Here is a 15,814-nt window from a genome sequence, read left to right as displayed (position 1 = left end):
AGTGCAAGCCTGGGATTTCCAGGTGATGTAAGTGCAAGCCTGGGGTTGCTAGGTGATATTAGCGCGCATGGGGTTGCCAGGGCCTTCTCGGGGTTGCCGAGGAATTAATGTGCCTGGGGTTGCTAGGGCCTTCCTGGGGCTACTAGGGAATAAATGCGCCTGGGGTTGCCAAGGCCTTTCTAGGGTTGCCAGGGAATGAAGTCGCACTTGGGGTTGTTAGGGCCTTCTCGAGGTTGCCGGGGAATGAGATCACGCCTGGGGTTGCCAGGGAATGAAATTGCGCTTGGGGTTGCCAAGGCCTTCCTAGGGTTGCCAGGGAATGAAGTCATGTCTGGGGTTGCCAGGGAATGAAGTCGTGCTTGGGGTTACTAGGGCCTTCCCAGGGTTTCTGGGGAATGAAGTCGTGCCTAGGGTTGCCAGGGCCTTCCTAGGGTTTTTGGGAAATGAAGTCGTGCCTAAGGTTTCCAGGGAATGAGTGCAATCCTGGAGTTGCCAAGAGGTGTGAGCAAATATGGAAAGCATATCTGCAAGTTAATACATAGATTATAGCATTCAAACCATTGGGATGCATACAAACTTTATCGCAACCAGAATTATAAAAGAAACTTTATTGCGAAAAATGTGAGCTGTTGATACATGTACTATTTGGTCACAATTATTCAAAAGTAGAGTACAATAAGAAAGCAGAGACATTGAAACACTTTTCATTTACTCATGAAATAAGTACATGCAGTGATGAAATTACAGAAGTACAAAATTAATCAAAGTAAGGTTTCAACCAATAGCCATTGATTGTTTCATCCTCTTCTTTTATATCTACAGTCTTCAATACATAATAGCTCGAAGCATGAGCTTCTCTTATCACATACGGCCCCTCCCATGTCGGAGTGAATTTTCCTACAGACTTGCCCTGCCTAACATTTATCGCTGTATTGAGTACCTTGTCTCCTTCTTTGAAGTTTTTGGGTCTTAAAAGTCTTATTGAAGTTTGTGGCTAGGGCTTCTTTATATTTGGTCTACCTCTGTAAGGCCAGGTTTCTAGCTTCATCTATGACTCCGAGCTTGTCTGCGAGTAAGTGGTCCAAGTCTTATGGTTTGACTTTCTTACCCATTGCAATGGCTACTCGGGCGGATATAGCTCGTATTTCTGCTGGTAGTACTGCTTCTTGGCCATATACCAATGAGTAGGGCATCGCTTGTGTACTCTTCTTAATAGTGGTGTGATAAGCCCAAAGGGTTTTTGACAATTTTTCTGCCCAATCCTTTTGATCATCAACCACTATTTTACTCAACATCCTTAGTAGGGTTTTGTTTGTGGCTTCTACTTGTCCATTGCCTTGTGGGTAATATGTTGTTGATGTCCCTAGTCTTGTGTCATATTGCCCTAAAAAGTCACGAACTTCTTGATTTTTTATGGATAGGTCATTGTCTGTTAGGATTCTCATTGGGACTCCGAATCTGTGGACCACATTCTGTCTTAAAAAGTTTGCTATGTTTTCTACACAGATTCTTTGCAGGGGTATGGCTTCTACTCATTTGGTGAAATAATTCGTAGCCACTATGATGAAACAGTACCCTCTAGAAGGGGGATGTATCTTGCCTATGAGGTCTACCCCCCAAGTATGGAATGGCCAGGGTGTGATGACTAGGTGGACACTGTTGGCGGGATTGTGAATTCTTTCGCCATGGATTTGGCACTTATGACATCTACGCACATGCCTCTGTGTATCCTCCATCATGGTTGAGTAGTAGAAACCTAAGTGTAAGATGTGATTGTATGACACTAGCTGTCCTTGATGGGCCTGGTTTGGATCTATGGGTTGCCTCTAGTATTTCTTAGATCTCATCACCAGTCAGGCATTGCAAAGGCTTTCCTATGTATGACTTTCAGTATAGCATTCCATCTTGGAGGTAGAACCGCCTAGCCTTAGATAATAACCTCCTCCTCAGTGTAGTATCATTGGGCAATGTGTGGTCTTTCAATTACTCTAAGTACATCCTCCTCCAGTCCTCCTCACAAACCACGAGGCATTCACTTCCGTCTACTTGCGAGATGCATTTATCGCATTCCCGCTGCACCTTGGTGGAGTCCCACTTCATCGCATGCCAGTAATACCCTAACCTTTGTAGTTTTCAGAATAGGGCGCTTGTGATGTCTCCACAATGGGTCTTATGTACTTTGTTCAAGACTGCTTCAGCCTTCATTTTTCCTAAGCATCTTGTCCTTACTCCATTCGATTCTTTATGATACAGTACCCCGTTCACTAATTGGAACTTTGCGATCAACTTGTTGTCCTGTGTCCCTATGGTCTAACTCTTCAGTTTTTGAATTATTTCATGCCTCCTATCATCCGTTGTTACTTCATCTTCTTTTTCTACCCAATCCCCCAATGTGAAGGTTGATTGTTTGTCAACCAACTGGATGGTGATCTCTATTGGCTTCGTGTTGGCTTGTATCTTGGACCCTAAGGTAGCCAGTGCGTCAGCGAACCTGTTTTTGGCTCTATTTTGGTGTTTGAAATCTACGTCCAGGTTGCGGACTAACCTCTGGATCAGGGTCCTATATGGCAGAATTGTCACCTCCTTTACTGTTGTACTTCCATCAAGCTGGCCAATCACCAATTTAGCATCACTGATCACTTTTATCTTTTTTGCCCTGGCTTCTATTGCTTTAATCAGAGCTAGGACTAGGGCTTCGTATTTAGTTATGTTGTGAGAACAGGGGAACAGGAGCTTGAAAGAATAGGCGGACGTTTGTCCATCGAGTGAGGTTAGGGTAACTTCGGCACCGACCGAGGTGCTAGTGCTACTCCCATTGAAGGTCAGGACCCACTCACTACTTTCGGCCACAACGATCATGGGTATGTCTCCGATTACTTCGTTTGATATAGGGAAGTCACCACTTGAGGGGAAGGTAGCTAGTAGATCTACTACTGCTTGACACTTGATAGACCTTGGCTGGGTGTATTCTATTGTATACTCATTGAACTACATCATCCACTTGACAAGTCTATCGGAGATGGGAGATCTGTCCATGAAGAACTTGATTGGGTCGCTTCATGCGGTGAACCTGACTTTTTGGCCTAGGATGTAGTGTTTAAACTTTTGTATAGAGAAAACCAGCTTTAAAAATTGTTGTTCCATGTGGGAGTAATTTTTCTCAACTAGTTTAAGAGTCCTATTGGCATAGTATATCGAGAGTTCCACTCTGTTATCGTCCTCCTACGCCAATAGGCATCCTATGGCCTCTGAGCCTGTTGCGATGTATGTCCTCAATTCTCACCCGTCCTTGGGTGGTGACATGGTTGGGGCCCTAGCAAGGGTTGCTTTTAATTTCTCAAAGGTCTACTGATGCTCTTGGGTCTACTTGAACTCGACAAACTTCTTGACTAGCTTCATTAGTGGCAATGCTGCATGCGCGAAGCCAGGGATGAACCTCCTTAGGTATGAAACCTTTCCTAGGAAAGTTTTCAGTTGAGACTCGTTAGCTAGAGGCGGGAGATCTAAGATGGCCTTAACCTTGCTCTCATCCAGGTGTATCCCTATTTGGCCCACTCTATAACCCAAGAACTTGCCAAACTGCACTTCAAATGCACATTTTAATGGGTTTAACCTTAGCTTGAAAGCCATGCATTGGGTGAATACTTTCCTCAAGACTTCGGAGTGGTTCTCCTTTGCTTTGACCATTATATCGTTCACATAACATTCGATTTCTTTGTGCATCATATCATGAAAGACACTAGTCATCGCTCTCTAGTATGTGGCTCTAGCATTCTTTAGGCCGAAATGCATCATCTTGCAATAAAAATCCCCTATCGGTGTCCTAAAGGTTGTGTGGGGTGCATCGGTAGGATCCATAAATATCTGGTTGTACCTATTGTAGGCATCTAGGAAGGAGAAGAGCTCATGTCCCACAGTCAACTCTATCAACACCTCCATATTGGGTAGAGGGAACTCATCCTTTGGACAGGCCTTGTTTAATTCTCTAAAGTCGACACAACACCTACGATAAGGTGATGTTAGTTTTCAGGTGGTGTACTATTGCTAAATGACTAGGTGGGGAATACTAACCTGAGCTATATGTTCTTCTTCTTTACTGGTACTATATTGGCTAGCCACTATGGGTGTGCTATAGGCTTGATGAAACCTACTTTTAGGAGTCGTTCTATTTCTTCTTTAATCTTCAAGGTTATTTTCGGCTTGAAAATCCTTTGTGGCTGCTTTACTGGCTAGTACTTGGGATCTATACACAGTGAGTGTCTAATGAGATCTAGGTCTAGTCCCGCCATTTGGTCGTATGACCAGGCGAACACACCCTGAAACTTTATGAAGGTATACAGATTAGACTAGCTTATAGGATTTAAGGTTTTGCGATAAGGAAAGCTCCTTACCTCTCAATAGTGCGATAAGTTTTTCTTTGTCCTCAACTACTAGTTTATCCGATATGTATAGCGGTCTTTTCTCGGTTCCGTTGGCCGCTAGATTGATTTCTTCTAACGGTTCTTCTACCGTGTCAACGGAATCCGCAATGCACCTGGGGGTTCCTTGACTTCATTGCAGTACTCTAAGGCATCTTCCTTTAATTTTTGTCATTGTTCGTGTTATCTATGTTAGACAGTGTATGCCCTTAGCTCCAATAAGATTGATGTACTTTTTGACATTTATTGTGAATGAATAAAGTGCATAATTGATTCATATTATTATGGTGCGTTTCTGTGTAATACCCTTAGACTGGACACTTAAGAAATTCGTGTTAGTTTAGAATCTTCACAGTCGTTGAATAGACCTAGGGAGGTTTATTCTGCCAAGGCTGATACTAATGTGCTGCCAAGTCGGTTGGGGTGGCTTGTCTCAGCTGTCAGGGTGAGACCTGAAGCACATGTAATATAGGTTTGTTTGAAACTCTGAACTAGACCATTTTCCAGTTATGCCCTAGACCTTGGAAACAGATGGACAAAACTGGAAAGTTACACCTAACCCCTAGACTCGATTATGGTACTATACTAGGTGTTGGATTGGGTTGTCTTTGATATGCTAATCATTAAAATCTTTAGCGGGGGTTAAAATCTAGGTATGTTGGAGCAGCCTGAGAATTCACTTAAGTGGATGGTCATAGTGACAAAATCAGCCCATTTGTCAGACAAAGTGAATGATCGGTGAATGCACTATCTCTAATGGAAACCTAAATTGTCGGTAGTAGATTTCAAACGTGTTGAGATTTGTTTTGCAAATATGATTTCACAAATTGTTTGCAAAAGGTTTTAATTACTGGGATCCATGTGAGTAGAGATTGCAACATTATACCTTACAGCCGAGGGAGAGTTCCTCTCTTGTCGGGCAGTGTTTGATCATTATGGGCTGAGAGGTTAAGAGTAAGACCATTTAGGGTTTATACCTGATGGGATAATCTCACATAAGTCCATAGTCATTGGACCTTCATAAAGTGGCTGGACCCAAGTGCCATTTAGTGTAAATGTTGGGCCTATTAAGAGCCCATACTGATGAGCTCAGGGGTTCATTGTCTTCAGTAGTGAATTTGGCCAGGCCTTGTAATAGAGGCTAGGCTGAACCCATATGGCATTTGTAGAGATCAATGTTAGGGTCCCATGCCATACAAAGAGAGCCAAGCTAGCCAGCAATTAAAAGGAAGTGAGTCTAAAAGCTTAATGGGCCTAAAGCCCATTTCGAACTGGGTTTAATTGGATTAATTAAAAGGGGCAAATTTGGATTTATATCTGGATAGGAATCAAAAAGAGGATAAGATAAGTCTTATCCACTTAAGAGTCCAGATCCAAATAAAGATTTGGACCAAAGAACCCTTTCCTAATTTGATTAGGAAGCTGGTTTTGAAAGGATATGAATTAGGAGGGTGAATTCTATAGAGATATCATTCTTTTCTACAATCTGCTTTCTCCCTTTGCTCTTGCCGCCCTACCCTGTTTAATCTCCAGTTCTTAGAGTGATCAAGATTGGATATTGATATTGTTTATTATTAGAAAAAACAATCTTGAAGTTGTGCTTACATCCCTACGTGATTCTTGTTGAAGAATTGGGGTTCTTACTAAAGAATCTCTTTACTGATCCTGCCTCACCCTAAACTGTCATCTTTGAAGGATTTGGTGAACTCTTTGGGCATGAACACCTGCGTTGGGAACTACTGTTGATTCCATATCAGGTATATTCTTTCCTTAATCTTGGATACATATTTGTTCCTATTTGTTTCAAAAACCTTGAAAGTTGTAGTTTTTCTAAATCAGGGAATAGGATTCCCGAAAGGGAAAAAGAAATTTTTGAATTTTCGCCCAACCACCCTATATGGTTCGGCCATCCATATGATGGATCTCCCTTCCCTTTAGTGGTATCAGAGCTAGGTTCAAGTCTTGAACCAAATCTGGACCAAATCTGAACCTGCGCAAATGGGCAGAAACTATTCTACCCGATTTGCGCAAGTTTGCAGCTTTTGGGCATGTAGATCTGAAATTAATCCTTTAGTATTCTTTAATGATTATGGAATGGTTCTGTAATTGTTTCTTGGATTCTTGGGTTGTCATGTGATAGCGATCGAATTCTTTAAAGGCACCAACATTTGCGCACCTTGCAATTTTTTATTCTATTCATTTTGGTTTGTAAATATTTTTTTTAGACAAAATGTATAGGATTTGATGTGATGAAATTAATAGAAAATTAGGTTTTTCTATTTTTTTACGTCTAAAGACTTGCTGGAGCACGTGGAGGAAGAGAAGACCTTTTGCAGTTAAAGAAACTGTAATCTGCGATTAACCCTTTGTTTTGCAGGTTTGCAATCACACGTACAGCCCTTTGATGTGTTTTCTTGTTGATTCTTGATTGTCTTTAATCGGCTATAATTGATTTCAGATCACAATCTTGAATTGGATCTTGCAATGGACACCAAACCCTAGGCCGGTTTGACACAAGATTGTCCAAACTGGTTGGACCAAACCTGTGGTTCAATAGGGGTCTGTTCTTAGCCCCAAATTCTGATTTGGGCCAGGGGTTTGGTGGCCCATTATAAGATGCAATTCGGCCCACCCTATAAAACCTAGTTTTGTTAAGTTAAAACTACATTAGCCCTATTTCAGCATAAATGCTATATAGGCTGAACCGCCTTTTGCAGTTCAGCCCATATACATAGATAATGTTATATGATAATATTATGGGCTATAATGGGCTGATATGGATTTAACTTAAAACTAATTAGGGTTTTTCAGTAGATGTGATTAATTGGATTAATTGTCATACATGTGGATGTATGTAATGTGTGATGTGCTACATACATGGGCCATAAGCACTTGACCCATGTTCATTCATTAGTGGCTCTCTACGCACACCATGGCTGAATGCACATCATTGCCATGGTGCCCTAAAGATTATTGGATGATCTCCCTTTCAATGGGCTTTAGATCAACTTCCTCTTCAAGATGAACCGTGTGGAACCCTAGCCATTTTGGGCCCATTTGAATCTAACTTTAAGAAAGTTTATGGGAGCCACTTTGTTTTGACCTAAATAAGATCTAGAGACGTAACAACTTGTTCCCTCCAGATATATAAGTGCTTGTGATAGAGAGATTCATATGACCTCTAAAGGCCTTCCATCATTAACATGAAGATGGGATTATCAGTAATGAGGAGATGCACCATAAAATTGGGCTATCTATTTGCTGGAGAGTCTGTTTGATTGCTTCATAAGATGATAAGGGCATCATAGACCGATGTGGGAGGGGCATATCCTAAAATGGAAGACTCTCTCACAGTACCTTGGGCGTTCACGAATATAACGGGTCTATACTTACTAGACAGAAAGACTTAACCTAAAATGGCAATGAACATTGTCTGACAAAGACCAAAGGGAAAGCTCATAAGATGAGTGGATATTATCCTTCACAAAAAGTGGTAGGGATTTGTAGTTAAAACAGTTGGCTCCATGCACCGTATATGATTTCCCATATTTCCATAGACATAACCACGTCTCCATCACTGGGATAGGAGGAAAATCTTAGAGATGAAAAAATGAAAATGGAACATATATTAAAAGTCATTTCTATATAAATAACATGAATCAATTTAGGTTGTGGACTAATAATTTGCTTTATCTTTTATCAGAAATGGCAAACGGACATTTCTCCAAATTGTTAGACGATAATAAACTTAAAGGCCCAAACTACGCTGACCAGTTTCGTAACCATATGCTGGTGTTGATGTCCGAGAAATTGGACAAGGTACCCAATAACCCTACACTGGAACGTCCAGGTGACAGGGCTTTCCTTGGCTCGAAAGAAAGAGTATCAAGAATGGGAGGAGAAAAATTCTCTTGCCCAGTGTTATATCATAGCTTCCTTAGACAATCCGATACAACGACAGTTCGATAAGATCAAAGTGTCCAAGGATATCATGGATAGTCTAAGGACAATGTATGAAGAGCAGAATTGTTCTACTCGATAAAAAGTCCTAAAGCTATTTATGACCACTCAAATACTATTCTAAACTGTTTTCCACCCTCCTTCAATCAGTTTATCATGAATTATAGCATAAATAAGCTAAAAGTTAGCCTTCAAAATTCAACAATATGTTGCAGATGACTGAAGAACTGATTAATAAGGATAGGCCAATTGCTATGCTTGTTGAAAGTGGAAAATCCGACAAGAAGAAGAAGAAGGCAAAGAAGAAGCCTCAAAAGAAAGTTGACAAGACTAAAAAGAAGTAGAAGGATAAGATATTAGATGTCTGCCACTTATGTAAGCAGACCGACCACTAAAAGAGGAATTGTCTTCAATATCTGGAGACCAAGAAGTAAGGTAATTTCGAATGCTTTGTCATATAAACTAATTTATTGGTTACTTTTACATCCTGGTGTATTAACTCCAGGGCTTCTACTCATGAATGTAACACATTGCAGGGGTTCAAGTCAAGCAGAAGGATGAGTGACGGAGAAGTGACTCTTTACTTGGGGATTTCTGCAACTGTTACATCTACAACCATAAGAACTGTAGAATTATATTTTAGATGAGTTATTTTACTTAAAGATTGTCTTTATGTACCTAATTTGAGAAGAAATTTGATTTCTGCTTCAAAATTGTGTATTGATGTTTATTCTATTTTATTCAGTAATGTGATTACTATTAAACAGAATAACAAATTCCTTACTTACAGAGAACTTGAGAATGGTCTCTATGTTCTTCATCATTCTCTGGAAACTAATTTAACCAAAACTACGTCGGATGTAATTCTTAAGAAAAGAACACATGATACAATTAATCCTACGTGCCCATGGCATTACTAACTTGGCCATATTAACATAAATCGTATCACTAGGTTGGTAAAGGGTGGTCCTTTAGATTTTTTAACCATAGAATCTTCCAACCTGTTAACATTGCCTTTAGGGCAAGATGACAAAACGGCCATTTACAAGTAAGCCTGAAAGATCTACTGCCACACTAGACCTGATATATACTAATGTATGTGGTCCCATGAATGTTACGACACGTAACCAACACATTTACTTTATAACATTTACCAATGATTTTTCATAGTATGGTTACATGTACCTAATGAGACACAAGTCCGAATCCTTTGAAAAGTTCAATGAGCTTAGACAAGAGGTTGAGAAATAATTGGAAAAACAAATTGAGGCCCTTTGATCATATCGAGGAGGCGAATATCTCTCTGATGAATTCAGAGACTACTTAAGGGAAAATGAAATTGTATCACAACTTTCTCCTCATACTATACCACAATTAAATGGTGTATTGGAGAAGAGAAATCGGACTTTATTAGATATATTCCGTTCTCTCGAAATTGCTTATATCCTTTTGGGGTTACAAATTAGAGACCACGATATACGTACTGAATCGGATTCCAACCAAATCCATTCCTAAGACTCCATATGAGCTATGGCCAAGTGAAAGACACTTGAAGTTTTGGGAATGTCCAACACATGCTAAAAGAACAAGTGCTGACAAATTAGAATCCAAGACCGGTCGTTGCCTATTTGTAGGTTACCCCAAAAGCTCTATAGGTTATTTATTCTTTGACCCAAATGAGTAAAATGTGTTTTGTAGTTGAAATGCCCATTTCTTGGAAGAACACTATATCCTGGACAATCATCATCAGGAAGTTGTTCTTGATGAGGAGACCCCAGGGGTAGTGGAAGATGTCCCACAAGCTTTAGAAAATAACCAACCTAGAAAGTCCACCCGGGTATCTAGGCCTCTAGTTCGTTATGGCTATGATCAAGAAAGTTACTTGATGAAAGCCATGAACATTGAGGAAGATCCCGTAAGTTATATGGAATCTATATTGGACATAGATTCCTTGAAGTAGGTAGATGCCATTGAGGCCGAAATGGACTCGATGTATACCAACAATGTCTGGACTCTTGTAGACCCACCCCATGGGGTGAAAGCAATTGGTTGAAAATTGATTTACAAGAGGAATAAGGGCTCTAGTGGTAAGATAGAGACCTATAAAACTCATCTTGTGGTGAAAGGGTACACTCAGAAAGAAGGAATCAACTATGAGTAAACCTTTTTGCCAGTGGCCATGCTCAAGTCCATTAGGATCCTACTAACTGTAGCAGCATATCATGATTACGAATTTTGGAAAATGGATGTCAAAACCACGTTCCTCGATGGAGATCTTACTAAAAATGTCTATATGTAGCAACTGCAAAGATTTGGAATGATGTATGATCACATGGTGTGTAAACTTAATCGATTCATATATGGACTTAAGCAAGTTTCTAGGAGCTAGAACATCCGGTTTGACTCTATTGTCAAACAGTTTGACTTTGACCAGAATCCGGATGAGCCCTGTGTTTACAAGAGGACAGTGGGAGATAAGGTTACGTTCCTGGTTCTGTATGTAGATGACATTTTATTCATTGGGAATGATGTAGGAATGTTAACTGCTGTGAAAGTATGGTTTTCACAATAATTCTATATGAAAGATCTTGGAGAAGCCTCCTACATCTTGGGTCTTCGACTCTATAGAGATAGATCAAAGAGGATAATAAGATTATCCCAGACTACTTACATAGACAAAATTGTCAAGAGATACAGCATGAAGAACTCCAAAAAAGGAAATGTTCCTTTCAAGCACGGAGTCACTCTCTTCAAGGGTATGTCTCCCAAGACTCTCGAGGAGATTGAGAGCATGAGAGAGACTCCCTATGCTTCAGTCGTAGGGAGCATCATGTATGCCATGCTGTGCACTCGGCCTGACATTGCTCAAGCAATGAGTGTGGTAAGTAAATATCAATCAAACCTAGGATAGGAGCATTGGATAGCTGTGAAAAACATATTGAAATACCTTCGAATGACAAAAGAGTTTTGTCTAGTTTTCGATGGTAGTTCACTACAATTCCTAGGGTATACAAATGCATGCCGACTTCCAGTCAGACCCAGATGATGGAAAGTCTACATCTGGTTACATCTTTACGATGGGGTCTTGTGCAGTTAGCTAGAAAAGTAGCAAACAGGGGTCCACTGAAGATTTCACAACCAAAGTCGAGTACATTGTCATAAGTGAAGCTGCCAAGAAAGTCGTTTGGATGAAACAGTTCGTTCAAGAATTAGGAGTTGTTTCGTCCAGCACATCACCCATTCTACAGTTGTGTGACAACATTGGAGTCATTGCTCAAGATAAAGAGCCACAAGCCCATTCGAAATCGGAGGACATCGAGAGAAAATACCATGTACTGCGGGAGATTGTTAGTAGAGGGGACATCCAGATTCAAAAGGTAGCATCAGCGGAGAATGTGGAAGACCCATTGACTAAGACACTCACACAAAAAGTGTTTAAGAAACATGTGGAAAGTATGGGACTCTGGCTTGTACCCGATTGAACCTAAGTGCAAGTGGGAGCTATTAGACAATGTATGCCCTTAACTCTAATCAAATTGATGTACTTTTTTACATTTATTGTAAATGAATAAAGTGCATAATTGATTCATGTTATTATGGTGTGTTTCTGTGTAATACCCTTAAACTAGACAATTAAGAGACTCCTGTTAGTTTAGAATCTTCACAGCCGTTGAATAGACTTGGGGAGGTTTATCCTGTCAAGGCTGATACTAATGTGCTGCCAAGTCGGTTGGGGTGGCTTGTCTCAGCTGCTAGGGTGGGATCTGAAGCACGTGTAGTGTGGGTTTGTTTGAAACTCTAAACTGGACCATTTTCCAGTTATGCCCTGGACCTTGAAGATAGATGGGAAAAACTGAAAAGTTACACCTAACCCCTAGACTCGATTTCAAACGTGTTGAGATTTGTTTTGCAAAATATGTACAGAGAGAGATATACATATATATTATGGTTTCACAAATTGTTTGCAAAATGTTTTAATTCCTAGGATCAATGTGAGTAGATATTGCAACATTGTACCTTACAACCGAGGGAGAGGTTCTTTCTTGTCAGGCAGTGTAAGACCATTTAGGGCTTTTAACTAATGGGCTAATCTCACTTAAGTCCATAGTCTCTGGGCCTTCATAAGGTGGCTGGTCCCAATGACCATTTACTGTAAATGTTGGGCCTACTAAAAGCCCATACTGATGGGCTCAGGGGTTCACTATCTTCTGCAGTGAATTCAGCCAGGCCTTGTAACAGAGGCTAGGCTGAACCCATATGCCTTTTGTGGAGATCAATTTTAGAATCCTACACCATACAAAGAGAGCCAAGCTAGCCAGCAATGAAAAGGAAGTGAGCCTGAAAGCTTAATGGGCGTAAAGCCCAATTTGAACTAGATTTAATTGGATTAATTAAAAGGGGTGAATTTGGGTTTATATCTAGATAGGGATCAACAAGAAGATAAAATAAGTCTTATCCACTTAAGAGTCTAGGTCCAAAAAACGATTTGGATCAAAGAACCCTTTCCTAATTTGATTAGGAAGTTGATCTTGAAAGGATATGAATTAGAAGGGTGAATTCTACAGAGAGATCATTCTTTTATGCAATCTGCTTTCTCCCTTTGCTTTTGCTGCCCTACCCTGTTTAGTCTCCAGTTCTTGGAGTGATCAAGTTTGGATCTTGATATTGTTTCTTGCTAGAAGAAACAATATGAAGTTGTGCTCACATCCCTGCGTGATTCTTGCTAAAGAATTGGGGTTCATGCTGAAGAATCTCTTTGCTGATCCTGTCTCACCCTAAACTGTGTCATCTTCAGTGGATGAAGGATTTGGTGAACTCTTTGGGCATGAACACCTGCATTGGGAACTATTGTTGATTCCGTATCAGGTATATCCCTCCCTTAATCTTGGTTACAAATTTGGTCCAATTTGTTTCAAGAATGAACCTTGAAAAATGCAATTTTTCTAAATTAGGGAATAGGATTCCCGGAAGGGAGAAAGAATTTTTTGAAATTTCACCCAACCACCTTGCATGGTTCAGCCATCCATATGATGGATCTCCCTTCCCTTCAATCTTTATATGCGTACGTTTGTTATGTTTTATGTTTGGTATATTTGTGACTTAAGTGGATGTCGTACCTTTGCATCATGCTCAGAGATTAGTTCGTTGTCCGCTGGCATTACTGCAACGACATCGATTTGCGAGGATGGTGCGATGAAATAATGTTGATTGAAATATTAGTTATAGTTCTTTGTTAGATTATTATGATGACTTTTTGGTGGAAAAGAGATAACATGTATGTGTATTAGCAAATGGTTACACAAATATATTTGAAAGGGGAACTGCAGTTCATTATGTACTTTCTTGGAGGATGATCTTGCAAGCAATCGGAGATTGAAGATAGCATCTTGTGATAAAGTCACCTTTTCATTCTTAGCAGATTTAAGTGTCACAGGATAAATCATAATTTATAAAGTCATTCCTCAGGGATGGACTTCTTGGTCGTTGGTGGTTTGTCATCCTTGTAATTTGTGATGATGGTGTAGTAATCCTTTCCATCGGTCCCCATCACCTGGATGCACCTGCTTCTTTTCTTTTGCTCAATGGTCTCCGTAGGTTTCTTTTCTTTCGCTCAGTGGTCTCCCCTTTGTACGCCAGCTCCATGAAGTAGATATCATCTTGTAAGTGCGTTTCTAACTTATCAAAGGGGGCCCTAGTGGTTGGGATTCTGATTGATCATCCTTGATGCTTGGCTTTGATGCACTGGTGGTATGTTGAAGGGATGAGGGTCAAGGCATGTATTAGCGGGTGTCCCAAGAGAGCATGGTAAGAGGTCTTCCCTGGGATCACTTGGAACTCCTGTGTGATGTTGAATGGGCTGATCGCTATTTGTAGTTCAATGGACCCCTCTGTAATGGATGCATTCCTAGTGAAGTCTGTCACCTCTATCAGAAATCCTTTGATATCTTCTTTTCGGACATTCATCAATTCCAACATGTAGATGGAGATGAGGTTGACGGAGCTTCCTGGGTCGACCATCGATCTTCTCATTTCAAAATCGCCTATTTTCACCAAGATGTATAGTGGTCTGTTGTGGTGGGGGTCAACGGCTAACATGTCATCCATTTGAACTCTATGTTGTTCCGGTTGTGGTTGTAGGGTTGCAGTGGATGTTCGAAGACTTCTGCCAGCGCTTTGATGGCCAGTTTCTGTGTTGTCGTGTTTTCCCCTTGTTTAGTGAAGAATTGTTGTAGCTCTTGGCTCTACTCTAGCTTTTCAATTAGGGCATCAGACTAGTACTGGATGGCTACTCCTACCACATAGATGTAGGTATGTGTTTATTTACAAAATAAAAGAATATATACATGTTCTAAATTTTGCCTCAACTAGAATTATTTCACAATGCCATCTCCACACAAGGATATCGTGATGATCTCATCGCAAAAGGATTCTAAACATACAAAACAGGACTCAACAGACTCAAAGGTACAAAATAACATATTTATGCATTCAATTAAAAACAAAATAAAATACTAAAATCACCTAAATAACTGGAACACAACAAGGAAATGGTGGAATATTACAATGAAATCCATGCCCCCTAAGCACATACAAGATTCCAATGGCATTGTGGAAGAACCATTAGAAGAGATCAATATGGCCACCGAAGGATTAGAGAAAAGGCTGCTATATATCTCGGCCAAGCTAGAACCTAAAGAAAGACATAAATTGTTGGACCTTTTTAAAGGTACAAAAACCTAAAGAAAGATAGAAAAGGCCATTGTTTTCTCTCATATCGATAGAATTCCAAGATGTCTTCGCATGGTCGTACGACCAAATGCCTGAATTGGATTTAGCATTAGTCAAGCACTCACTTTGCATCGATCCTAAGTTTAAATATGTTAAACAGCCATATAGGATTTTCAAGTCAGAAATAACTTTGAAGATCAAAGAGGAGGTCGAACGACTCCTGAAAGTATGCTTCATCAAACCAACCACTCACCCATAATGGTTAGCCAACGTGGTTCTAGTGAAAAAGAAAAATGGCCAACTAAGGTTAGTACTCAAATCCCAATACGTTAGCTCATAACTATTAGTAAAAGACTAGTACTCTGACTTTTCCCACCCTTACCCTAGGTGTTGTGTCAATTTCAAGGACCTAAATAGAGCCTGACCCAAAGATGAGTTCTCGTTGCCAAACATGAATGTCCTTATTGATTCAACGGTTGGGAACCAGTTGTTCTCTTTCCTAGACGCCTACACTGGATACAATCAGATATACGTGGACCCTATAGATGCACCACACACAACGTTAGAAGACCCATTGGGAATTTCTACTACAAGATAATGTCCTTTGTCCTAAAGAACGTTGGAGCCACATACTAGAGAGTGATGACGAGTGTGTTTCACAACATAATGCATAAGGAAATTGAGTGCTATGTAGATGACATAGTGGT

The 15,814-nt window shown here is 40.3% G+C and overlaps 1 long non-coding RNA gene across 1 annotated transcript; it reads left to right on the top strand.

The window, feature by feature from the left end:
• Positions 1-8,593: 8,593 nt before the first annotated feature.
• Positions 8,594-9,170, top strand: LOC148874302 (uncharacterized). The gene is made up of 2 exons (XR_016103153.1): positions 8,594-8,813; positions 8,915-9,170. It is a non-coding gene; the product is annotated as an uncharacterized LOC148874302 (long non-coding RNA).
• Positions 9,171-15,814: the final 6,644 nt, after the last annotated feature.

This window comes from Nelumbo lutea, chromosome 1 (assembly GCF_056320005.1).
Source record: "Nelumbo lutea isolate HS-2025 chromosome 1, American lotus-T2T, whole genome shotgun sequence".
In the NCBI taxonomy this organism is placed as follows: domain Eukaryota; kingdom Viridiplantae; phylum Streptophyta; class Magnoliopsida; order Proteales; family Nelumbonaceae; genus Nelumbo; species Nelumbo lutea.
Note: the sequence above shows the minus strand (reverse complement) of the source record. Positions and strands in the feature narration are given on the sequence as shown.